The following is a 26,151-nucleotide window of genomic DNA, read 5'->3' on the forward strand; positions in this document are numbered from 1 at the left end:
GAGGCGCAAGAGCCTAGGAAAGCAACTATCTGAGGCTCCTCTTTCATGGCACGCGTGTGCTGAGGGACACACTGAAGTGCACTACATTTAAGGTGCCTTATCATTATTGAAAGTTCACAGCACAGTTCACATCAAAAAATAACCCACAATTGCAATGAAAGCAAAAGTCACTTCATCTGCAACTTTCAAAAGCGCACAGAGGTTACCTAAATCCTAGCCGAAAAGTAATTCACAAGGATGAAATAAATTAACATTGCTATGCACACTGAAGTTGTAGTAACAAAAGCATTAAAGGGTATTGTTGCAGAATTGGTGCTGCTGTAGTAAGACACAGAAATGACCTTGGCAGCCATTAGTGAAACTTGGACCTTATGCGAAGAATCACTCTGGTCCTAAGCAATTCCACCAGTATTTTTTCCACAACTTTTACATGACTAAATTATATGGATGGGAAAACAGTACCTGTATCTTCTTCCCTAAAGCCACTTGTGAACTTTATAAGTTAAGAAAATAAACCAGGGTCCACACTTCCACCAAACAACTGATTTCTCTCTTCAAGAAGGATGAATAAAAACCAGAATTACTATAATCTTGTTGCTCCCCCACACTGTGTTCAGAAGAAAATCTATTTTATTACCATTATTTTTAAATGCTAAGTCACCTAAAATAAAGATAAATGAATCATCAAAAAGATCCAGTTGAAAAACAAATGAGGTAAATACATACAATGTGAAAGTTTATAAATTACGTAATGGCATGTGCTTACAATGCAATTGCACCATGCAATTACAACATATGCAACAACTGAAATGATTCCTAAGTGAATTCCCAGAAAAAGGCTATCTGGGAGACAGCTTCTCACAAAGCCTCATCAACTTAAAATGAATTATGAGTTGTATAACCGTAGTTGTACCTTGAAGGATAAGAGGAAAACCCCACCCAAACCACACCACACCAGTAAGCAAATCAGTTTATAGAAAAATCAACTCTTCAAAGACACCGTGCTATTGTACCTTTTAAGCAAATTCCTTCATCTTAAAAGATTGTTTAAATCTTTAGATTAGAAAGACGAGAAAACAGATGGATTAAGTACAGACAGGTAAAGAGCCTCAATTTTCCCTCAGCATACTACACAAATGTAATTCTTACACTTTGTTGTCCTGACTAATGCACGCTGACACTTACAGACAAGAAGCGGATTTACCGAATGGCATTTAGATGAACTCAGCCCAATCTTTGTAAATTAATGTTCTTTTTCTCTTTTGTTCACTTTTTCACCATTACTGTTCAAGGTGTTGAGGAAAAATTTCAATTTCATGCATGCAGCATGTGTGTGAGAGAGACTTTTTTTTTCCCCTACTTCAGTGCTCACTAGGTGCTTCCTTCGAACACCTGCACCAGATAGTCTGTCTGAACGCCTCTGGAACTCCAGTGTGGATGTACCATGAAATTTCACTGGACAAAACAGTAAACTACCACCAACTTCTTACTTATAGAAACTCCAGAATAAAAACAAATAATATTAGATACACATCAGCGAATGAAGTGAGCATACATAACATCTTCACCAAGCAAAAGCGACTTGTATTGTAGTGACATTTAAACTCATTTCCAGTGAATGCAAAGTAGCAAATCCAATAAACAGTTATACAATCCAAATTCTTGACAGAAATTCCTAATTGTGATTTACAATAATATGCCATCAAAATGTAATTTGCCAATACCAACAACTCATACCTCTTCATATTTGCTTCTGGCATTTAGGTATGAGATTTCTAAGTAACAGTGATGCCAGCGTTTTAAGACCTTTATTCCTGCTCTGGCCTACACAGAAGAGCAAAAACAGTCCGAGTACTCTCCCCGAATAGGAATTTTACTTGTTCCTCATGTAGTGGATAGAGGGAGAACTGAGGAGTGAAGGCAGGAATGGATGTAGCAGAAGAATGTGAAATTCTAAAATACAATTTCATTAATCTGGGTAAGTACATAAATATATTTTCACCAAAAAATGGCAGTGTAAATAAAAATGAGATCATGTTGAAAATAAAAATATGGTGTTTTTTGTTTTTTGTTTTTTTTTTTTTTTTAAAACAAAAGCACAAAAGTTTAACACTCAAGACCTCTGTGAGATGAATCCACCAGTTGCCCCATGTCAGATAAGGGCCAGTTTCAGCTGGCTCCAAAGGGACCCACCAATGCCCAGAGCTGAGCCAATGAGCTAAGTTTGTGCCTCTGTGAGAGCAGATTTAAGATGGGAAAAACTGCTCTGTGACAGTGGCTGGAAGAGAGGAGTAAGAAAATGTGAGAGAACCAGCCCTGTATCCCCCAGGTCAGTGCAGCAGGAGGACAGGAGGTACTCCAGGCAGGCAGCAGCAGCTCCCCTGAGGCCTGTGGAGAGGCCCCTGGTGGAGCAGGCTGTCCCCCTGCAGCCCATGGGTCCCACATGGAGCAGATCTCCACGATGCAGCCCACGGAGGAGCCCACGTGGAGCAGGTGGATGTGGCCTGGAGGAGGCTGCAGCCCATGGAGTGCTACCACAGGAGCTGGCCCCGGGCCAGAGCTGCAGCCCATGGAGAGGAGCCCAAGCAGGAGCACCTGCTGCCCACCCATGGGGGACCCGTGCTGGAGCAGTTTGCTCCTGGGGGATGGATGGACCTCATGGGACGGAGTCATGTTTGAAGAGCTGCTGCCTGTGGGCAGCCCCCCGCAGGCTCAGTTCGGGAAGGATGGCATCCCGTGGGAGGGACCCCACATAGAGCAGGGGCAGAGTGACTGAGAAGGAGTAGCCAAGATGAAGTGATAGGGACTGACCACAGCCCCCATTGCCCCTTCCCCTGCACTGCTTGGGGGGAGGACCTAGAAGCAGGTGACTGGGGGGGAAGAGGTTTTCAGGTTTTTTTGTTTGTTTTGTTTTTAAGTTTGCACTGCTCACTATTGTTATTATGAAATAAGTAACTGACATAAATTAATCTTCCCCAAGCCAAGTCTGTTTTGCCCATGCCAGTAATTGTTGAGTGACCTCCCTGTCCTTACCTCAACCTGTGAGTTGCTTCGTTGTATTTTCAGCCCCTCTCCAGCTGAGGAAAAGGAATGAGAACACAGCATGGTGGGCACCTGCCATCTTGGCAAACTCAAACCCCACAATTTATTAAATGGAAAGAAGTTGATAATATGTGCTATGAATCATATTTTTCTGAGAGATAATTACAAACTGTGTTTCTCTGGTCATGATACCTGAATAAAAAGTTCTTCAAATTACCTTTGTTATTGCATTTCTCCTACTTACTTTTACTTATGTTGTTGAAGTTAAAGGGAGTAACTTATTTTTGAGATTAACTTTAAAAAAGACTTCTAATCTGAAAAGCTCTTTAGAAGAACACAGTACACAGAGTGCTTAGGAACTAAAATAACATTTTATAAAAGAAATGCCTTTATCTATATAATTGAAAACCATAGCTGCTTATTAAAAACATCTACGTTCATGTTTCATGACTACTTCCTTCCAGATTGCTAAATTCAAGAGATCAGATAGTATGGAAATAATCCTACAAAAAAAGTCATCCACATTCTGAACTGTGGTGTTCCCCTTCCACAGGGGCAGCACGTAACACATTTTCCATGTAATCTATTATCTTCCCAACAGCAGAAGCGATTTCATTGTGCTACGTTAGCATAAACAAAGGTATTTAAGGTGCATTAAAGAGATTAGCCTACTTAGTAGAAGTTTCTTTATTAAAAACTATGGCAAAAGAAAAGACAGTGAGAAACTACCCACTTCTCCCAACGATAAAACATCACCTGTTCCATCTTCAGCACTCAAATACAACGTCTACTCCAAACAATTTATTAATATTAGAGAACTAAAAATTAGGCAAGTTAGGTCCCTGGAAACTACGTTACTGGTAAAGGAGTGGTAACACATTCATTACAGTTTCTTGAAACAAGTTACTCTCTCTGCAAGGAGTGCTTAGGGGTAATGCCAGTTGAGCTCCTAGAACAGCAGTGAGCAAACCAGCTACTCCCAAGTCCTCCAGAGTTTTGGCTACAGTCCCCTAGGGATGCTAAACTTCACTGCATATGAGGCAGCATAAAAAAAAGCAGCGAGATGAGTTCCATTGTAGCAAGTTACAAGCCACCCACAACAGCTTTCTGTCCACAGCCTTGTGTGTCCAGCACAAAGCTGTGGCACTGTGAGACAGCTGATGGGCAGCTGAACACAGGAGAGCCACCATCAGCAAGAGGCCAGAACTGAAGAAACTTCAAGCTCCACGTCATCTGCCCGCAGTCCACACAATATTACTCTCTGAAAACCACAACAGAGCAACTGAATATCGGCATCCCCATCTGTACTACTGCCATGATTACACTCAGACTTTATTATTATCTGTTACCACACTAGTTACATACTTCCAAATGCTAGAATACTCCTGATACACTGCATGCCAGTAGTAAAACATGAGAAAACAAGAAAGGAATTAGCTCAGCCAACAGATTTAGAAAGCACTGACTTTGAAGTAGACAAGGCATTTGACTAACATTGTGGTATTAACAAATAAACGTGGTTTGGGCCAGGGAGGACTGCAATGCTATGTGATCACATCCCAATTCCACTTCTGTATTTCAATACTCAAGATGTTGAGGTGTGTAATTACTGTGGTGCTTCCAACAATGGCTGCAAACAAACCACAGTTAAGGTGTCAAAAAGCACTTGTTTAAAGTAACATTTTGCATAAGTAAGGACCTTAAAATTTTAAGATGATTCAAACTGAGTTTCTTTGCACCAAGGATCAACTGAGCAAAAACTTAGGTTTTTACCGTCCCATCCCACACATACCTACTGTTTAATAGGCATCTGCACCCAATTATAGCCTTGTAAACACGCCTGGCATGTGACCTGGCTGCAGATGCAATCACATAATCACACCTCTAATCCTTGAGTAGCCTCTGGAACCACTGTTGGCTTCAATTCAAAGGTGCCTGCAGAAGAATATTCAACTGGCTGTAAATGGTTTAAAGTCACACTATAATGATACTAGGAACAATGAAATAAACAGTTTTGTACATTAAGCTTCCCTTGATTGAACCATTCAAATAAATAAAACCAAACAACCAATCCGTCCCATGGGTGTCAGAACACGCCCCAATCCAACTTTGGATTGCTCTTGTAGCAGAGGAAAACAAACACTTTTTACTGCCATGTAACAACTTTATAAAGATTTTTAGCTGGAACATCGTTAAAGAAATCAAACACAAGAAGCTAAGCTATTACAGCATTTCCAATACAATTTTCTCACACCTGTTTTTAGGCCCACAATCATGCTATTTAAACATGTTCTATCACAAAAAAAAAAAAAAAAAAAAAAAACAGGAATTCTTTTTCTCTGCAATAGGTAAAGTAATTTTTAAGATTATTTATAGCTAAAAACTTCTCCCACACCACATATATCACAATGATCATTTGTTACAGAAGCCTTTTTATTTACTGGGTGACACATCCCATAGCTTTTGGAGTACATTGCTTCACAGCCTGGAAACAGCTAGAAAGCAATATAACATTGAGCTTATCTAGTCATTTCATACAGACATAGTAAGTTCCACAAAGAGAAAAAAGAAAAGCAGTCAATGTTTAAAGCTGAGCTCAGCTTGCTGTTGTCACTTGCTCTGAAGTAAATGACTGGCTAAGTCACTAAAAACCACAACTGAGTGGTTTGGCAAGCTGTTTTATGATGAGCATTCATTCATTCGTATGAAAGAAGGCCAACAGCTTCAAAAAGCTCCTGGATGGCAGGAAGGCAAAGGGAAACATAGTAAAGAAGTATATGGCAAAATAAAACTAAAAATAAAGCTGACAAATTGCTGACCAATTGGTCTCTTAAATTAGGGTAAAGTTACACAATCTCACTTGCCAATTCTTGATTCAATTTCCCTGTGCATATGGCATACAACAACTTCGCAGGTGTGTCACCTGATGGCCTAGAACAGCTCAGAGTACCGAAACGGAGCATAACTCATCAAAGCGGGCACGACAATAATACCATTAGCTCACACTGATGAAACAGGAGTGTCAAACAATGAAGATATTCCTTCTCTTGTTTTTATTCATTTATGCAATGATCAATTTTGTCCATGTTTGAAAACTATTTTGACAAATTCAATAAATGAGGAATATGGAAATACAATGAGATTTGTCTTCATCACACAAAAGGCAACATACAATCCCAAGGCAAGAGAAACCTGGAAGAAGGAAATCCATTTTTCACACAACAGGGATACTGCCTGGGGATGGGACTAAAGCATAATTAGGTTTCTTCTGTGGTCTGTGGGCAAGCATTTCAGTGACAGCTGTTGCTAGGAAAAAAAATCAGAAGTTATAATGAATCACTGTTCCCTCTTAGGAACCTATTTTGTGTTGCTTTGTGTGCTTTAGTATTTGCTTTGCTTTTCTCCCTTTCATTATGGTCTGTCACCCTTGTAAGCTGTCAGCATCTAAATGGACGAGTGTTATCTATCTACTGTTCCTCCTCTTCCATCTATGATAAAAGACATCAAAAATGTCACAGTGTTGACACCAATTAAACAAAAACATCAGGCACTGAGACAGCATGTTACCAGGTGGAAAGGGATTTAGTATGTAGAGTACAAAGATCTTGTTTCCCAAACAAGTCATACATTATTCTGTGGCCTTGGTCATGATTAAATTTCTCTCCTTTAAGGTAGCATCTATATGTGGCGCTAAGAGAGCTTATTTATTCCACTGCTTTAGAAACAAAAGAAAAGGAGTCAAAATCATCTTAACCCTAAATTCAAGTCAAATCTTCATAAAATACAGAGTACTTTTAATTACTTCACAGTAAGAACCGAAGGATAATGAGAAGACTACTTAACTGGAAAAATAATAATCCTTTTAGCAAGTGGCTAAGAAGTACTTGGCTAGTAATTCCACTACCAAGAAGATACTACTAACCTTCTTGTGTTTATAATGAAATACTTCATTAGATATGTATGGTTCTCTCACTCCCCCAAGCAACTACAAGCAGCTCTTGCTACAAAACAGTTACAACCCGGTAGGTTTACAAGGCACTGAGACAGTTCTGCAATAATGCTACTAAACAGCAAATAATAGTTTCCACAACAGTTCTGCAGAGTACCAGGACAAACAAAGTTGCGAGAACAACTGAGTTTGTATGTCACAGAGATAATCATGAGATTTTATCACAAGTATCACGTTTGTACCAAAATTTATAAGGATGATGAATCGTCCTCCTTGCCAGGACGTACAACTACTGACTGAATAGCTGTGAACTACACGCTGTGGCTGGAAAAAATCCTGCAGTAAATCAGCTCGCTGTCAGATTTCCCAATTCACAAACTCCAAATGTTGGCCCTACTAAATGCAGTGTAAAAATTATATGGGGGAGGAGTGGCTGCCACATCCTATTTTAGGAGTCAAAGTGAGCCAGAAAGGATATATATTCCCTTCCAAGAATATATAAAATTAAACATGTACTAACAGTATCAGAAAACATCTACTGCAAATCCATGGTACAGCCCATCCGTATTTCCATGTTTAACGGTTACTAAAAGCCAATGTCCAACAAACTGCAAAGCCACTGGAACATTTTTTAATACGTAACTGCTTCAGAAAGTGAGCTTCCTTCTCAAAAGTGACATTAAATTTCCTCATAGAATACATGTCTTCGAGCTTTGCTATGGAGGCAGAGGTTTCTGCAGGTCACCAGCATGAGTCCCTACCAGGAATTTAACGTTGTCCCAGACAAGGAGATGTCTGACAGCTCCTACACAAGGTAAATGATCCTCAGCATCAGCTCTTGCTCCCAGATCACAAATTCACTGCCACGCTTAGCATTCACTTGTAAGATATTCAGAGCAGGCTTTGTCGTAAGATGCATTTACACTGGTCAAAATACAGTGAGTACTCCGACAAGAGACTTCTACAAATTGAAACACTGAACTCCTGCAGAAGTAAGTATGGACTAATTACTATTTCCTCAAGCCAGAGGTTTCAGGAAGACTGAAGACAACAGTCATGATCTAAGAATAAGAATGTGTCACTTGGCTTGTCATATAAAAGTAATAAAATTTCAGAGTAAACTACACTCGCAAATCCACTGTTACACATGCATATTGCTACTCACATAATTAGCTTCAACATCTCCCTCACTTCTGTTCACCTTCACCCTTTGATTCAGGCTTCTCCCTGTTAAAATGTTTGCTCTAAATAAACGGGTTGCTAGCAATAAAACTGAAAGAAACTATTGTCCGTTTGCAGAGCAGAAGCAGCATAATCAGGTTAGTCATCTGAGACGGCTGATATTTCTGTACAGGCACACAGCTGCACTTCATGCATTCAGTGGTATACCATCCCAATTTTGAACCAGCTATTTGATTTACTTGGGTGGCTCAGGGCAAACAATTTCACAGTGAAATAAGAGTTTGGCCATCTCTCTGAGTCAGCTAAAGCTACAAGAACTACAAGACGGAAATTCACTCTTCTGAGTTAACCATACTATGAGTAAGCAATAGGATGGGCAATTAATGGCAACAGAAACTTTCCAAAATAAAGTTTCATTGTTAAATAAGCCTGAATTAAAGTAGATAGAAAGAAGAGAAAGAGTTCTAAGCCAACCATCTCAAATAAATGATTGGGTTTCCTGCTTCTGAAATAGCCATCATAAAATTGTCATAGGTAACAGCAATAATGTCATAAATGAAAATTAAAAATAACAAGATGAGTAGGATTCCTCTGACATGCATCCCATGAGTTTTTGTATGACAAACCTTGTAAATACTCTGTGTTAAGAACACTAGCTGAACCCAAAGATTTCTATTTTGTTGAAAACTGCATATGCAGAAGAGCACTACAGGATGAGATGCAGACAATTTCTGTAACAGCACTTGTCTCAAACTTTCAAATTTTGCTGCACCGCGAAGAAAGCAACTGCAAAACATATTTCTACTTCTGAAGAAGCATTCCTTCTAATGCAGAGAGAAAAGAAGAAACTAACGAGAATTAGTTTCAATTTAAATGATTTATGTAAATTGATTAGCAGCCCATGTAACTGACAATGGTGCCAAAAGCAACATCTATTGTAAAGGCTGCCCCTGCACGGCATGCACTGGAACTCTTACGCCCAAAACAGCAAGCTGAGAGATTACAAAGCAGAAAGAATAACAGGGTCCTGGGAAGCACAGGCACCTACACAACTGTTTCTGGCCTGACCACTACCAGCCTGTCCTCACTCTGGAGACCTTAAACTAGAAGAAATACACTAGACTAGAAACACAAGGAGCTGAGCGAAAAGACGAGAAAACCTGCTTTCAGGATCCACAGCAAACACACACTAATGGAGGATATGACTCTACACAGAGGAAACAGAGGAGGGAAGTGGAGAGGCACATAAACAGGAACAAAAAAAATATGACAGAAATAGGGAGGGGGCCAACACAGAAAAAACACGGAAGAGACAGGAGGCAATACAGAGCAGCGCAAAGATTACACTAACTGCCTACATTTCTCTGATGTGACTAATTGCTATAAAATATGGTGGGCAAGTGACGCAGCACGCCCATCTTTTGTATCACAACAGAAGAATTTATTACCAAACTGTAACATGGACTTTGCCTACTCTGATATATTCCAACAATTCTTTGCATGAATAACCATAAGACCGTCACAATGACAGACCACAAGAGGTGACATACAGCATTAATTATATTATCTATATATGTTTACTTTCATATGATAATATCTTAAGATATATAAATAATGCGTATATATTATTTATACACACATATAGGAACATCGATGCTTGAGGGCATGTTGCGTATGAGGAATTCCTGTACCCAGTTTCCTAGTGAAACACAACAGATACTTTAAAATAAGGTTAATCTGCCACCATATATATGTCTATATAGATATAACCAGGTATCATATATGTATGTGATATAAACTCTAGATCAAACTTTGTTTTGCTTTAGGCAAGGGGAGGAAGAATACCTTAATTAGATCTTTGTTTATGCAATGCAATTTTTGTTCTGCTAAGGCCACATTCATCTTCATTCTCTACAAAGAATACTAACAAGATACAAGTCTGTCTGGTGGAAGGAAAGCTGTGAGATTTCCTAAGCATCTTCCATAATCAAGTTCTATGCTACAGCTGTTGGAGAGAGAAACCTGGGCGGTGTAGGGTAATGGTTAAATAATCAATACTCAGATAAAGCTGTAGCTGCCCTGTCTGTTGCATCGCTTCAGTGGCAAATCTCCATGAGGAAGTCTAGATATTTCAGACCCACTTGTTCCATAACCTTAGGCCAGAAATAGGACAGCCAAAATAGATAATGGAAAGACCAGAATACAAATACAATTGTTCATCCTAAGATGCACTGATGCATTCCTGCCAAAATTCTTGTACAGCTTCAGAGGACTTGAACAGTAACCAGCAGCTTTACTTGATATAAGCTTCAGAGTGTCCTCTTCCTTACAGAGAATCTGGCACTAAATCAGGTATTTTAATACCAAAGCAAGCATGCTGAGAGACCACAGATAGCAGCAGTAAAAGTGCAGCTACCAACACTGAGCTTTTCCACAACAATATTGACTTCCACTTCACACTGCAAGCAACTTTTGTGCTTTTCCATGAGCCCTGGACAGATGACAGGACCAAAAACTTCTTTTTTTGACATTTTAATAATCTCTAAATTAGAAGCTTTATGCATTTCAATCACTTTGCTATATACCAGCATGAAATGATGCTAAAGACCATGCTTTACCTGCCTTTAAAGACCTTTAAGTCATGACTTCAGTAGGTTAAGGAAAACTGTACTTACAGTCCTGACACCTTGATTACTCCCTAACATTGTATGTATGCAAAGGCAAGTTATCAGTAGTCAAGTCATATTTGTTTATTTTTGTTGGTCTGGTACCAGGCCAGAAAGTTTCAGAGCCAGATGATGAGATTAACACAATTTGTGGTAGAAGCGTGCATCACAAATTTTAGCAGGAACATGTTAAACAACTCTGTGGCTGTATAAAACTGGGCTTACAGTAGAAAAAAAATAAAGGTAAAGAGACCCTTTGCTAATAGCTAGTCTTTCCACAGTTGACTTTGCTTGTAACTTCTTAGTGTCATACAGCCGTGCAAGTTTCACTTCCATCAGGTCCAGTTATAGGAAAAAAAAATGGTATAAATCTGACCACATTGCAAATGAACAAAGCACATTTTCTGAAACTTCCAAGAATAAGTATGACTTTAAGGCATTTCATCCAAAACAGTCTAAATGCACAATTTCAGCTTTTAAAACGTTATTTTTATGCTGTATCAAGAATATCCTTGTAATGCAAGTTAAACATGCATGTTAAATGCTTAAAGCAATCAGTATCTCTCTAAAGCCAGATCATTTCCACACTGATCTGCCCTGGTGTACTCCATTAAGGCTGGTAGGATAAACTGCTCTGATTTCATTTCCCTTTTAGGAAGCTACCCACATAATCCTGCTTTAGAGGAAAAAAATAAAAAGGCTCAAAGACAGCCCAAACTTAAAATAGTTACAAACTTACTCTACTCTTCAAGACATTTGGATTATTTCACATGCCTAAAACAAGATTCTGTCCACAAGCTCAAGGTAGATGCATCCTCCACAAGCGCAGCCCTTTTTAGCAGACTTCTCCATTGCCTTATGTGGGGTCCCGTGGATAACTTGGTAAAACAGTAGCAAATGAACTGCCTGAAATGTTCTTTACACTACTCTAAAATTACCCTTGTATTTGTGCTGTGCTCAATGCTATTCACCTTCACAAGAATGAAAGAGCACAACAGATATCCAATGATCTGAGTGGCTGCAGATGCAAGCTACAAGAGCTTTTGTCTTTCACCTAGTAAGAGTACCACTTTTTTTTTCGTAGATGCTGCAGCAAAGAAGCATACTAGGAATAATAGTCTTCAGCTAGTTCTTTAATGAATCTCCAATTTCTTTACTGTTCAGCTTTGGCAGTATGCATATGGTTTGTAGAGCAAAACAATATGGAATACATCCAGCTCTCCACTTAGACACAACGAATTTGAATCTGAAACACAGGTCTCTTGGTCTAACTCCCAGGAGTCTTAGAAGAACATCAACTGCTGAAAACACAGAAGGAAAAAAAACAAAGGTCATACCTTCCCACAAATCAAATGTAGTCCTGTATACAAGAGGTTACACAGCAGAAAAATCTAAGATTTAAAATGAATTGCAGTCACCCCCCACCAGCTGAACACACTGCCACCTGAGTATTCCCCTGCAGCCTATGACAGACAACATCTGCCCTACACACATGAAGGGCACGAAGCAGCATGAATCACAGAACAGTTTGGGTAGAAAGACTACCTGGTTCCAACCCCCCTGTCATGGGCAGGGATGCCACCCAATAAACCAGGTTGCCAAGGGCCTCGTCCAACCTGGCCTCGAACACCTCCAGGGATGGGGCATCCGCAGCTTCTCTGGGCAACCCATTCCAGTGCCTCACCGCCCTCAGAGTAAAGACTGTCCTCCTAGCATCTCATCTTAAATCTCCCCTCTTTTAGCTCAGCCATTCATTACCCCTTGTCCTATCACTTACAGATTTGTAGATTTCAGAAGCCCAAGTACATTAAATAACACTGTAATCTGATGCTTTGAATCTGCAGTCACAGTGTGAGTGGTCACACCCACTGCTTAGCCAAACAGCCCCAGTGACTTCTTCGGACTCTTTACCAGACCTTGGGCACTCAGGGCCAACTAATTCTCCGCTGCTGTGTGAACAGCTTAACCTATGGGGTTACTCTTAATTCATCTATCTTCTCACTACTGATTTTGTCTGATTTTCAAGTTAATTGAAAACAAAATTCACACAAATTTGAACACTTTTAAGTGTTCTTGTAAGAAAATGTATACTGAGCTCTTGGTACACCCATGTTCCAATACCAATTGCTTTGCTTGATAATTTGTCATGTTTCCACACCCAGCCATTCACTTTGATCAGAAGAGCAGCTTTCTACATACTTGAAAAGTGAGTTAACTGGAGACACAGATAAAATACGAGTCCAGATAAAATACGAGTCACTGCCTTAATCAACAAATTTCCAAGTATGCAGAAGAGTAAAGACATTCTTTATGCAGTTATACATGCTCAGATTAACTGAACAGGTTCCAGAAAACAGACTGCACATGAAGAAAAGCAGGCTGCAAGTTCAAACACTGTAGTATCGACTACACAACAAAGTATTTAGTACATACATCACAGCTGCCAATAAGTGAACACCATCATGAAAGAACTGTAACATGCATGTTTAAACTGTACGCAGGGTGAGAATTTGTAATCATGTATTACAACAAACAGCTTATGAAATTCACATGATTACCTTTTATTTTCAAATGAGAGCCAAAGAGTTAAAGGAAATCTCACTACAAGAATTCTAAATGATGCATCCCAATCTATAGAATTGCTCAGACAGCCGCTCTTAGATTTGAAAATTCAATTTTATTACTTTATATTTTGAGTTATTTTATCAATTAGTGGTGTTAACAAATATGCCTCTATAGAGAAGGTTATATAACAGAACAGACATAACCTGGACTAATTTGGGAGTCATTAGAAAGACTTAACTTGCTAGCAGTACCTGTAATATTAGAACTTACAACTATGAATGCTATTTCCAGAAAGAAAGGGGAAAAAAAAACCTGCTCAAATGCCAGAAGTGCAAAATAATTAACAGCAGGGAAACAAAAAATATTAAACCTAACTATACTCAAATACCAAGCTTCTGAGAAAACTTTCTTGAACAGAGAACTAAAAATCACCCCTGTTTATGTGAGGGCTGCAGTCTACTTCCCTTCCATGAAGAGAGAGAGAGAAATAGGCAGTTATAAGGGAAAAGGAATACTGAACATCCAAATGCTATAATTTTCTCTGCAGCATAGGGTGTCAGTCACAGCTGAGAACACTGAAACAAACAACAAAAACCACAACAGAACAATCCCCAAAAAGGAGATGGGTTTTTCCTGTTGTTGAACTCTGAAAACATTAAAAATTGAAACAAGTGAGCATTAGCTACAAAACAACCTCTAACTTGAGGAATTAAGTTTTGGAGGAACAAAAAAACCTTTGTCCTAGGAAATATTTGTCAACATAAAATGATACAGCACAAACCATCAGCTGTACTGGGTGTTTCCACAAGAGCAAACTATCACATAGGCAGTCTGGTCTGACTGTTTCATAATCACTTTAATCCAGCAAAAATACAGCAATTTGCTTCTCCTTCCCCTAGTCTGCTTGCTCCTTCCAAGGGCACTTGAACAAATGCTTAGGGACCAAATAGCAAATGGATTATTAAAGCTGAACTCTTATTTACAACCACCAAACACTAGCTCAACCCTGATCACTTCTCCAATTTACCTCAAAACCACATGAAGCCTTGTGCCAGGATAAATGAAAGATGCTGGGCCAGAAGCAGGCAGCCAGGGGGGAGAGCAGTGTCAGACCAAAATGATCACAAGATCTCACTAGGAGTATCTCTGGAGCAGACTTTTCCTTTAAGTAAAGACAAAAAAATGCTACAAATCTGACTGTTCTGATATTAGGTCAGTCCAAGCCATACACCTGTGAGCTCTTTTTAGCATCTTTCTGCCTATCTGGGTTAGTACAGCCACCTCATAGCTGCAGCCAGCTTTCAAGAGACCAATGTATCTGGAAGTCTCAAATGCTCAGTATGACCACTGGAGAAAATGAGAAACTAGAAATCTTGTTTACAAGGTTAAGTGATGTGGCAGTACCCTGTACAGTACCCTGTAACATCCAAATGATCTACATTAAAGCAAGCCAGGAACCCAAGCCTTGGAGAGGGGGGTGGCTGTTTCAGCATCCCCTGAAATCCCTCCTGAGTCATCTTTTTTTGTTTGTTTGTTTGTTTGCAAGAATCAGGAAAAGTTCTTAGCCAGAACCACAGAAAAAAAACAAGGCTATCCTATACGTCCAGATGAGCTGTGGAGGAATTTCAGCAAGCAAGAAACAGTGAAAACTTACACAGACGCAAACTATGCATACCTTTATGATTCTGGAAAAAAAATGTTAGTATTTCAATAGGATACATGGCAGTGATATGACGTTAACCTGGTGTCACAAAAGAATTAAATCAAACACCTAAACCCTAGTTTGCAAGCCTCACAGATCCTTCCTGAAAAGTTAATCACTAGAAAAGTGTAAAGTTATATGGGTAATTCCTGAATATTTTAATCATCTTGGGTTTGTACCTTATTTAATAAAACTAACAGACTTAATGTACCCAAATATATCTTTAATAACAACTTATAATTCACTTTTGAGGTTTGTACCTTGGTAAACTCATGTAATGCTTAAGCAGTATTTTTTTCATAGCTAGCAATTTAAGTAACAGTTAATGGAACCCCAGCTAAATACTGCCTAATACAATTGCCATACAACTATTTTACTGCTTTTCAGGAAGACATTGCTGAAATCACCACCACCGCTCCAACAAATGTTCTGTGGAGTGCCTGCCTACAGGGCAACCTTCTTGCTGTACTCACCGCCGGGTAACCAGCAGCTACGATCTTCATGCTATACAACACAGGACCACTGCTACTTGTGAACAAATAAGCAAAACCATCATGTTTCTCTGACTGCTTTCAATTTCTTTAATTTAATAAAAATTAAGATTATATACATTTATATGATGTTTACATAATTCACATATTCTACTGTACTCAGAAATAACTTGCCTTAAACACTTAAGCATACCCCATACTTGCTGGGAAAAAAAAAATCAGTAAAAAACAACAAAATGAACAGGAAAACAGACAAAAAAGGTCTTAGCAAGTCTAAGTGCATTCCCCCTAAGCATGTGGAGTTTTCATTTTCTGAACAGACTAAATAGCCTGTGCCATAAATAGTTTCAGTTAAAAATGAGTGCAGCTTATGTAAGCATGTGGCAGTCGTCATAAGCATTTTTTACTGACAGCAATACAACAAACGGTGGCCAATGAAGTATATAACATGCTCTATTCAGAAAGTAGCATTTAGAAACTTTTCAAAATAGCAGTAGGGTTTACTATAAACTACTACTACCAAATCTTAACATCAAATGTTCATTCTGTGAATGAGCAAGAGAATAGAATGATCACCAAAGAATATACCAATGTTTGGGCTCAAGCAAATTCATTCAGAGTAGCCCCAAAGAAATTTGTGACAGTCATGAGAGCACAGCCTTTACTATAAGACATGTCTGTACTCTCTCAAATCTGTATTCCACCACATAATGAAAAAAACAAGAAAAACTAAAATATTAATTTCATAACATTTTTCCCTCCTTAATCAAAGACCATCATAAAAGCTTAAGCCTTTTTCTTCCCCTTGCCCTTCTTCTAGCACTCTGTATGTTCTTACAAAAGCTTTACCTTTCAGACCTTTCAAAAAACATGAGATATTAGGACAATTCTTCAGACTTCTCTACAGAAAGAGGGACTAAAAGTATCATGTAGATCTTAACAGGAATCAATAGAAGGGAAAAAATAAGAGAACTCTGGTGGGGTTTTTTGTTTATTTCATTTCAAATTGAATTCATGCAAGAATAGCTGCAACTTCTTTTGGTCCTTTTCTGCCAGTTCCTTAACACTACCTCTCCCCCCCCATCCAGTTCTTGCAATTATTAAGTCCATACAGAGTAATTTCCACAGGGATTGGTTCAATGCGTCCAAGACCGGCAATAAAAAGAAGGCTTTCTCCCTCTACCTTACAAAGTATGCAGAATGTTCTCTTTGAGAATATACGGACTCCTTAAAATATGAGAGAAGCAGAAGCTCTTCTGTCATCTTTTCCCTTGTTTCCAAGAGGAGAATCCTCCACCAGATATCAGACGCCTGCCCAATAAAGCTTTCCTTTGACCTGCAGGCAGACATACATGAGAACAAACTGCACAAGGGCTTCTGCAAATGAAAAGCCCAGGAGCTGTGTAGATACACACGGAACAATGTAAGCTGCTGCCTCCCTGCCCCGATCACATCTTGGGTAACATATGCTCTTCGGAGACCCGTCATGCATTTTTGTTACAACTTTTACAGAAAGCTGTCTCAGTTAGGGAAAAGCAGCTTTCAAGTGACTGTGTGTTCCTCCAGAAATAGAAGTACTGCTTGTCACAGTACTAGCAGTGTCTGTGTTGTTGGTTCTGCTGCCTTGCTGCCTAACAACAGCAAAGATCAGTGAAGATCCCTCGATGTCCGTGTCAGTACAGGGAGATGCCATCCATTTAAAACTAAAGACACTAAGGCTTGCTCTAAAGAGTTGCTAGAAGAGTAAGTTTCTTTCCTGTATTTGGAAAACTTGACCAAGTTGTTCTTTACAGAAGCTGCTCATTCATCTCCCTCTCACAGACCCCTTCCTCCTAGATGAGGAAACTGTTTCAACACTAAACTTTGCTGACCCTTTATTTTCTTTCTTCTCTCTTTCAAATACAATAGACGGTCTTTTCTAAAGACAGATAAAGAACCTGATCTGACTCAGGTCTCTTAGGCCTAATGCTCCCTTCAGCCTTGTGTACCTCAACTCCCAAGCCTTAAAAAGGACTGGCAGGTAGAATACTTAGTTGACTTGGAATTTCTCTGAAGCAGAATCAGCATTTACTGTATCCAGCAAGGGCTTCAAAAGCAAAGAGGTAGACTGCAGTTAAGTCTGTATTTTGACATTTCAAACTTCATTGCACTGCAACAGATATGGCAGAGACAGTTACACCCTATTCCTTTAAACTGGATATTCCAAGAAAAAAAACAAAACAGGTTTGTTACAAAAAAAACACTCAAACACAAAAGGAAGCTGGACGTGAACAGAGACATCTCACCACTGCTATCTGCTAGTGGCACAGGCACACACTGAAGACTGATGTCTTCAACACAGAAGCAAGAAAAAGTATAAACCACGTACATCACCCTGACGAGTTCCTCAGAAGCTCACAACACACGACCCATTTGCAGACTGACAGTGAGATCTGTTTTGAAATACCTGCACAGAATACTGCTGCTCATACAGAAGGAATAGTAAGCAAACTTCTACAACTACATTTTTCACAATCCTGCTCTAGCAGCAGGAAGCAAAACAGAGCTCCAGACTACAGTAACTGTTGCCCTACACTGTCCATTTGAAATTTAGTATTGAGTTGCAATGCTTACCTACAAAAGCATTAAAAGGTCCCTTTTTAAAAATATGTGTCTCATACAAGAGTTCTGAGTTCAGTTACAATACTTACTCAGCAATGTCAGGGTTAGTAAAGTCACATCTGTACACTATCAGACCACTTAGAAGCAAAAACTTGATTTTGTACAAATGGCACTCTTGTAGAATTACCTAGAAAATGAAGTGTTTGTTTTTTTGTTTTGTTTTGTTTTTTTTTACCACCTTCAAGTCAGCAGGGGGAAGAGAAGGATAATATTTCAGAGAGAAGTGCTCGTTAGTATAAATTCATCCTATTAATATACTGTTTTGAACAAGTATGAAGGAATAGAGTAAAACTGTACCAAATGAACACTTTGCCTTATCTGGATATGTCACTTTTGACCTGATGTTAGCAGCATTACAGCGAGAGTCACTACTCCATCAACACAAGCTTAACAGTTTCAGAAAAGCGAAGCAGGCACATTTCAACAGCAACGCTCCACAAGTGACCTAGCACGCAGCCCACTGATTCTGCAAGCTGATCTTCAAGGACATCAACAGGAAAGGCAAATTTTAAGTTCCCTTCAGAATTTGCACAGTCTGGGTAAATACAGAACCCCTTATACCTTTCCGAACTACTACTGATGGCATGCCCAATACGAAAACCCAAGGCAGAACATAAATCCCTGACTTCTCCAAGTGTTTGCAGTAAGTGTCCGTGGCTTGAGTTAAGCCACAGTGTACAAGCTCCCCACAAAACAGAAAGAATTATACTTGAGGATTTATACACTGTGTGACAAATGCAATCACATCCAAAGAATAAAAGAAGCCTTTCACCAGCTATTTTCAATAGTCTGTAACATTGTAAACCAGCAAAAATTTCTTGGACAGATGAGACTTCAGGCCAAAAAACTTTGAATACAGCCAAGGAAGGGAAAAAGGAAACGTTAAAGCCACAACCAGATTAAAATACTAGCACTACCACGGATCTCATGATCAAACTTGAGCAGTCAACACTGAAAACATTTTAGAAAAGTATCCATACTTTTTTCTGCCACATCTGAGACAAATGTTGGTAGTATTTGACTTTTTTTCCTAAAAGCATCCCTAACTCTACCATGATTTCACAGAAACTGATCCACTTTTCAAATTAGCATACTTTATAGTGGACATACAATTTCATTGGAATGTGAGCATTCTATTAAAGCACATCAAGTGCAGAACGTGACTGACTGCACGCAACCTGCTGAAAAGTGCTTTTAAGAAAACATTCTTAACTATCCATCAGCAAGCCCACACGTAAGTAGCAAAACATCTATCCTTAAGCTGTGATAGGCTACTGAACACTGCTGTAGCATAATGACCTTTAACTAGTCTGTAGCTTCACTGTTTGCTTACAAAGCCATCCTGCTTTACACAACCTCTGAAAAGAGAAAAAGGAGAAGTAACTTTCCCTATGATAGAGTTAGGTTAGGGCAGAACCCAGTAATGCATTGAAGATGCTTTTAGAACACCATAGCTTTAAATTCAGGCCCTAAGGAAAAAAAAAAAAAAAAAAAAAAAAAAAGAGCCTACCTGGAATCCAAGAACTATGGCTTCTTAAGAACACAAAGCTGTATATAACCTTAACGGAGATGAAACTCTTCGTTTTTGTACTATATTGCTGTGCTGGTTGTAATGAAGCAGCACTTGGAGGAGGACAGACATTTGTAGTAGTAATCAAGGGGATGCACGGCCACTGAAGTATTAAATCCGCTCTGACATGAAACTGAGCAACTGCCTCTGACCTATCCTGTGTAATTCAGCTTTTAAAGGAGAAAAAGAATAAGAAAAAAAAATGTGTCTTTCTATCTTGATCTGTATGTATGGTTTATTAGCAACACTGTAATTTGTCTCACCATCTTATTGCATGCTGGATTATGACAGATGTTTTCAGCTTCTCATGCCAATAAGAAGGCTTCAGTGATTCCTTTCCTGGTGGATGTGCAGATGAGTCTCCTAGATACTAGTCCTACAGTGCCACCTTCGAAGCACCAACTGACACGGCACAGAAGTTGACAACAAGCCCTCCACCTCATACAGAGTAGGAGGCCATAAAAGATACTTGGTACTATAGAATCTTCTGCAAGAACAGTAAGTATCAGGTCTAACACCTTTTGTCTTAAGCTGGAGACAAATTTGTGACATATTAACATATACAGTTTGAAAGCCTTTCACAAGGATAACCGAGGGATGCTTTAAGGTTTGGCAGTCTACAGGAACCTATTCCAGAAATGTTTTGAACCAACACCTTTGATATCTGCATTGAAGAAACTAAACAAGCATTTCTGAACTCTTATCTTCCCATGTGGAAGAATGCTTACATGTGCAAACTGCCACCATGACATCACCACACGCTCAAACTCAACAATATGAGTCTTGGTCTTTCACAAGACAGCTAACGTCACCCTTCAGACAACATTTTATTCTATTATGCCTCTACAGAAATAAGTCTACATTATTATAGATAACTGAATGAAGCTCCAACTTGTATAAAAAAAAAAAAAAAAAAAAAAGGCAAGTATTAGGGAATTACTTTCAAATCTCTGCCAAACTTTTCTGCTGATATCAGTTTACAATGCTAGGCAGCACTACCAGTTTCAAGTTTAGGAGGGTGTTGTCCCTACACCCCCCCTCCCCCCATTTGTGTAAAGACTATAATAAGGACAGGAAAACACATTGCAAGAACACAAGTCACAGATATTTCTACCTTGTAACTCAAAACATGGGAATTCAAAAGTAGTCCAAAAGATGCTTGTGAACAAGTTTGAGGCTTTATACAAACTCTAGTTTCACTCTCCATCTGTCACCTGTCTTCACACACGCCAAGTAACAAAAGTCTGTCACTGTAGATACCTTTATTTACATTTATGCACGCACAGATCCACCTGGTTCAGCTCACAGTAGTGGAAAGAGACACACGGAAGGCAAAACATGTCGTGCTATAGTCAAGTTGAATGACTAAGCAGGCATAATAGAAATATGCAACTCTGACCCCAACCAAGAATACTTTATACTTTTGCAGGCCATCCTTCGGGGCTACTTATGCTACTTAAAACTACATACAAAACAAATCAGCACAGGATCAAAATGAGGAGAAAGCATCTACAGACTAGTAGAACTGAAAACATTCTTTCCTTTAAGTGCTACCTGATTTCTGAGAGGGGACAGAGACAAGCTACTACCTGATAACACTGAGAATCACGTTAATGTATTCTCTTGGAACAATTCAAAAGAATCATTTACCATTAGAAACTGCTATTCCTCTGCAACTCAGCGGATAAGTATCAGCACAGGCATATCGCCAAAACCTGGTGGAAAAGGCAGCCCATTTTCACAACACCTATTCATTTTATCTACTTGAATATGATGACTAACAGAAAGAAAAAGGAGCCTCAATGAGACACACAAAACAACAAAAAAGAATGGACACAAATCTCACAATATCCTCTTCACGTATATCTGCAGTCATCTACAGCAAAAGTTACAACATGAACCAGAAGAAAATAGATCACAAAAGTATAACGTGCATCCATCACCCTTACCCATCTCACTGTACCTAAAACAAAAGGCCTACAACTAAAGGCAGACTTTGCTGATTTTAGATGCTGATTTTATTTCCTTTTACTAAGATGTGTAAAAAATGATGCATTAACTGTCTTATGAGTGAACTGAGACATGTATTTACACTCAGATACAAGTTGTTAGTTGCTACTCTCAACTGACACCATTTGCAGGCCAGGACAAAGGGCTGACTTTAACAAATGTTGTGAAATACTTTATTTTTAAGAATCCTGTTCCTCTCTCATTGCTAAGAGGAAATGAATTTAACATATTTCAAGTAAAAAGAATTGTTAAAAGAAAATGTACTTGACATGGGGCAGGGGAAAGCAGTGTTCTTCTCGCAGGTCTGAAGACCAAACTAACACTACCAGAACAGTTATGGACCTTGGTCCATGCAGGCTTTACCTGCAAGTTTTAAGAATTCTTTTATGCTTTGCCTTCTGAAAACAGAACTGACCAACCATTCTGTGATTCTGAATGGACCTCTCACAGAACGTGAGCCTACAAGCAACCAGTTCCCAACTTCAGTAACTGTGAACGCTGTTCAAGCAGCACTCAAGATACCGGACACCTCTCAGTGCACCACCAGGAACGGTCAGCTTATCCACTCGCACTATTTATTTCGAATGGACAAAGAGGGGAAGAGGATAACTGCTGTAGAACATCACATTGACAAACTGTAACGTTCGGTAACTATAAAAGCAATGGGAAAAGCATTAGAAATAGCCAACATCCTAGCTAATTTTCAAAGTCAGAATCAATACAATAAATATTAATAGTTACTAATGACATCTTGAAATTAATTAAGCCTCCAAAGACGCCCATGTCCATGCATACCTATCTGAGCAGAGCGCCTTGCTTTACGTTTTGCATCACCTTGCAGCGCAGCACACCTGGGCCACGCTACTTTTTGGTTGACAGGGACTCTCCCTCAAGCTCCAAAGCGCAGTTGCTCCCAGACCATCTGAGAAGCCACCTTTCCTCGCCTTGCTGAAGCAGTGGAAAGAACTGCCAATGCCAGATCACAAGTCCTGTCTGAACGGGGGGGGGCCAAACACACTAACCGCAGGGCTAGATGCCTGGGAGAGGTATAACACCAAGGCATAGGGCAGCACCTGCGTAGCATACCCAGCTACAGCGATAAAGCACCCCCACACAACCCAGGCCTGCTCTTCCCCCCAGCAGCTCCCACAACCGGCAGGACCTGCCCTCAGGACAGGAGCTCGGGCAGAGCACACCTACAGCCCTGCTACCTTTGGGGCCCTCCCACCCCCAGCAGCACCACGGCGGCTGCTCCCCCTCCCCTTCCCCTCCCTTCCCTTCCCCTTCCCTCCCTTCCCACCGCGGACCAACCCCCCCAGGACCCCCAGGGAGGTCTCCAAGCCCCGAGTTTCCCCCCCCCGCTCCCTCACAGGCCGCTTTCCCCCCCACCCCACCAGGCCGGGGACGATCCCCCCCTGACTCCCGGTGCGCCCCCCGGCCCCGCCGCCCCTCACCGTGCTGCGCTGGGGGCTCGGCTCCGCCGCCGCCGGCCGCATGCCCGGCCCCTGGGCTCCCCGCCGGGCCTCCGCCACGGCGGCCGTTGGAAAAGGGGGGGGGGGGCGGCAGGCGCCGGCCGTCGGAGGCGGTTGTGGGGTGGGGGGGGCGCGCTCCGGGTCTCCCGAGCGGGGAGGGGGGGGAGGGAGGGAAGGGAAGGGGGAAGGGGGGGGCCTGGAGCAGCGGCCGCGAAGCGCTTCCGGGCTGCGGGCGGCGCCGCACGCTCAGTGCGCGGCGCTGAGGCCGCGCGGTGAGGGGAGGGGCCCGGCCTGCGCCCGCCCGGCTCCGGCATGGCGCCCGGCATCGCGAGAGAGGGAGGGGAGGGGAGGGGAGGGGCGGGGAGGCGCGCGATTAAAAAAAAAAAAAAAAACAAAAAAAACCGGCCGTGGGGCTGGGGGAGATCAGCGAAAATGAAGTGTTAAAGCGATAGAGCCCCAAGGTCGTCTGCTCCAACCATCCCCCTACCACCAATGTCACCCACTGACCATGTCCCCAAGCACCACGTCCAACCTCTCCTTGAACACCCCCAGGGATGGTGATGCCACCACCTCCCTGGGCAACCCGTCCCAGTGCCTGACTGCTCCTTCTGAGCAGAAATGTCTCCTCATTGCCAGCCTGAACCTCCCCTGGCGCAACTTGAGGCCATTCCCTCTAGTCCTATCACCAGCTACCTGCGAGAAGAGGCTGACCCCCAGCTCCCCACAGCTTCCTTTCAGGTAGCTGCAGAGAGCAATGAGGTCTCCCCTGAGCCTCCTCCAGACCAAGCATCCCCAGCTCCCTCAGCTGCTCCTCACAGGACTTGTGGTCCAGGCCCTTCACCAGCTTCCTAGCCCTTCTCTGTATATGCTCCAGGGCCTCGATGTCCTTCTTGCAGTGAGGAGCCCAAAGCCAAGCACAGTGCTCAAGGTGCAGCCTCACCAGAGCAGAGTGCAGGGAAATGGTTTTCTCCTCAAAAAGAGGTTTTGGGAACCCAGTGGTGGTTCCTCACACGGCTGGAGGCTGTGTGAAGGGTAGCCTCAGTGCCCTGAGCTTTCCATTCTCAGAAACTTCCTCATGAGCACGGTTAAAGTCAGTGCCTGGTCCACGCGGTCACCAAAACATTGGGCATCGTTTTGTGAATACCACCAGCAACAAGCTGTGTGGATACAACAGCTGTATTACAGTTCTTAATACATTTCTTAATATTTCTTCCATGTAACAGGGGATAAATGTTAGTATAAAAATGCCCATGCCCAGTGTTCCTGCCTGAAGCTCTCGTCAACCGTAGTGAGCAGCGGTTCTGCATCCCTCTGCTCCGAGGACAGGCTTCAGGCAGCTGTGACTGATGGATGGACTTTTCATTGACGTCAGTGGAGCCTGAAATCTCTGTTCAGGCAGAGCACTGCAGATGGTTTAGTGGGTGTACGTTTAATTTTTCATCTGTAAACTGGGCCTTAGTTTGAGGTTATCTTCCGTTTGTGTGCCTGTGCAAGCTGGTCTAACATGCCTGCTTCTGAATGATAAACATCAATAAATATAAAAACTATGATTTGAGCTTTTTTTTTTTTTTTCTTCTCTCCTTCAAATGTTTTTATTTGTTTAGTCAGCATCTCTCTTTACAGAGTCCTTTCTCTTACTTATCACCATTTATCAGAGCCACAGAACACCACTGCGCTGAAATTGCTCAGAGCGGATGCAGAGCTCCTGTACCCACCTTCCACCGGGCTGGTAAAAATCTGGGAAGTGCGGGGTGAGGCAGTGAAAGGAGGCGGCATACATCTTGTATTGTCATTACCGACTGTTCACGTCATCTTCCTTAGGCTGAGGCCTTGGCTCCTGTGTCAGAGATTGTGTAAAGTTAATTAAGGAATTCCTGTATTCTAATCCCTACATCGGAAGCCAGCCAAGCCTGACTAGTGTTTTTGGAGAGGCAAGATGCAAAACCAGAAGGAAGCAAGATCTCAGTGCAACAGTGCTTTTATCTAACAGATCAGTTCTTGTCCTATGTTTGAAACTATTATCAAAATCCTAAAGTGCACATTCCTCAGCAAAAATGCATATTTTCTAAGTATAAGTGGGTGCTTTTGGACTTAATTAATAGCTCTAGAAGCTCTATCCGGTCTCTTTCTTGATATGTAAGTAAAAACCCTGTGCATAGCTGTTGATCCTTGATGAGAGTTTCTGTGCCCCTGCACTGACCCTTCTTTGTTCAGTACTTCTTGTGTTACCCAGCTCCTGCCTTAATTCGTCCTCTCATTTGTTGCTTCCAGATCCTTCAGATACACATCTGAGTCAAACATTTTTGCTACTGTTTCTTACTGTCTGTCTGTAAGCTCCAGGGGATCATGTTTTGCCTAGCCACTGTATAATCATAAGACTGAGCTCCACAGCACCCTTTCAGTTTAGCAGCCACCAGTCCTTTATAAGTGCTATGAAATTATGTTTTTCCTTTGCAATGGACTGTAATGGAAGACCTCCATTAGCAAGTGCTTTGTTTATGTTTACATGTGTCACTTTCAAAACATTTTTCCAACAGAATTGCAGAGATTTGGTATCACGTTTTTCATCTGCCTGTTCATAGATTTGATGGTGGAATTGTACTTCCAGGAAATAAATAAGCTTTGAAAGTTCACAATTAATCATAATAATAGCCATAAGGATTTTTTCTTAAATTCTTGAGCAAAGCGCTGGCTCTGCTTAAGGATTTAGGGAAAAATCCTTATGGCTATTAGCTAACTGATAACCCAAGAAATAAGAGATTGTATGTGTTTTAGCTTTGCTGAACACACCTCTCAAAGTAGTTCATTTTATTGCTGATCCTGTTCTTCTGTTTCCTGTTA

At 41.0% G+C, this 26,151-nt stretch overlaps 1 protein-coding gene across 5 annotated transcripts in view; it reads right to left on the reverse strand.

Annotated features, from left to right (window-relative positions):
* Positions 1 to 23,431, reverse strand: part of TAB3 (TGF-beta activated kinase 1 (MAP3K7) binding protein 3) — a 44,301-nt gene extending 20,870 nt beyond the window's left edge. For 4 of the 5 annotated variants that reach the window (XR_014692628.1, XM_084518026.1, XM_084518025.1 and 1 more), the window contains exon 1: positions 23,293 to 23,431. The gene's annotated coding sequence lies outside the window, so the exon portion shown is untranslated. Of the gene's footprint in view, positions 1 to 22,633; positions 22,655 to 23,292 lie in introns of those variants that run through there. The other variant, XM_084518024.1, reaches the window with a different exon arrangement.
* Positions 23,432 to 26,151: the final 2,720 nt, after the last annotated feature.

Source organism: Aythya ferina (assembly GCF_964211825.1).
Source record: "Aythya ferina genome assembly, chromosome: 1".
Classification (NCBI taxonomy): domain Eukaryota; kingdom Metazoa; phylum Chordata; class Aves; order Anseriformes; family Anatidae; genus Aythya; species Aythya ferina.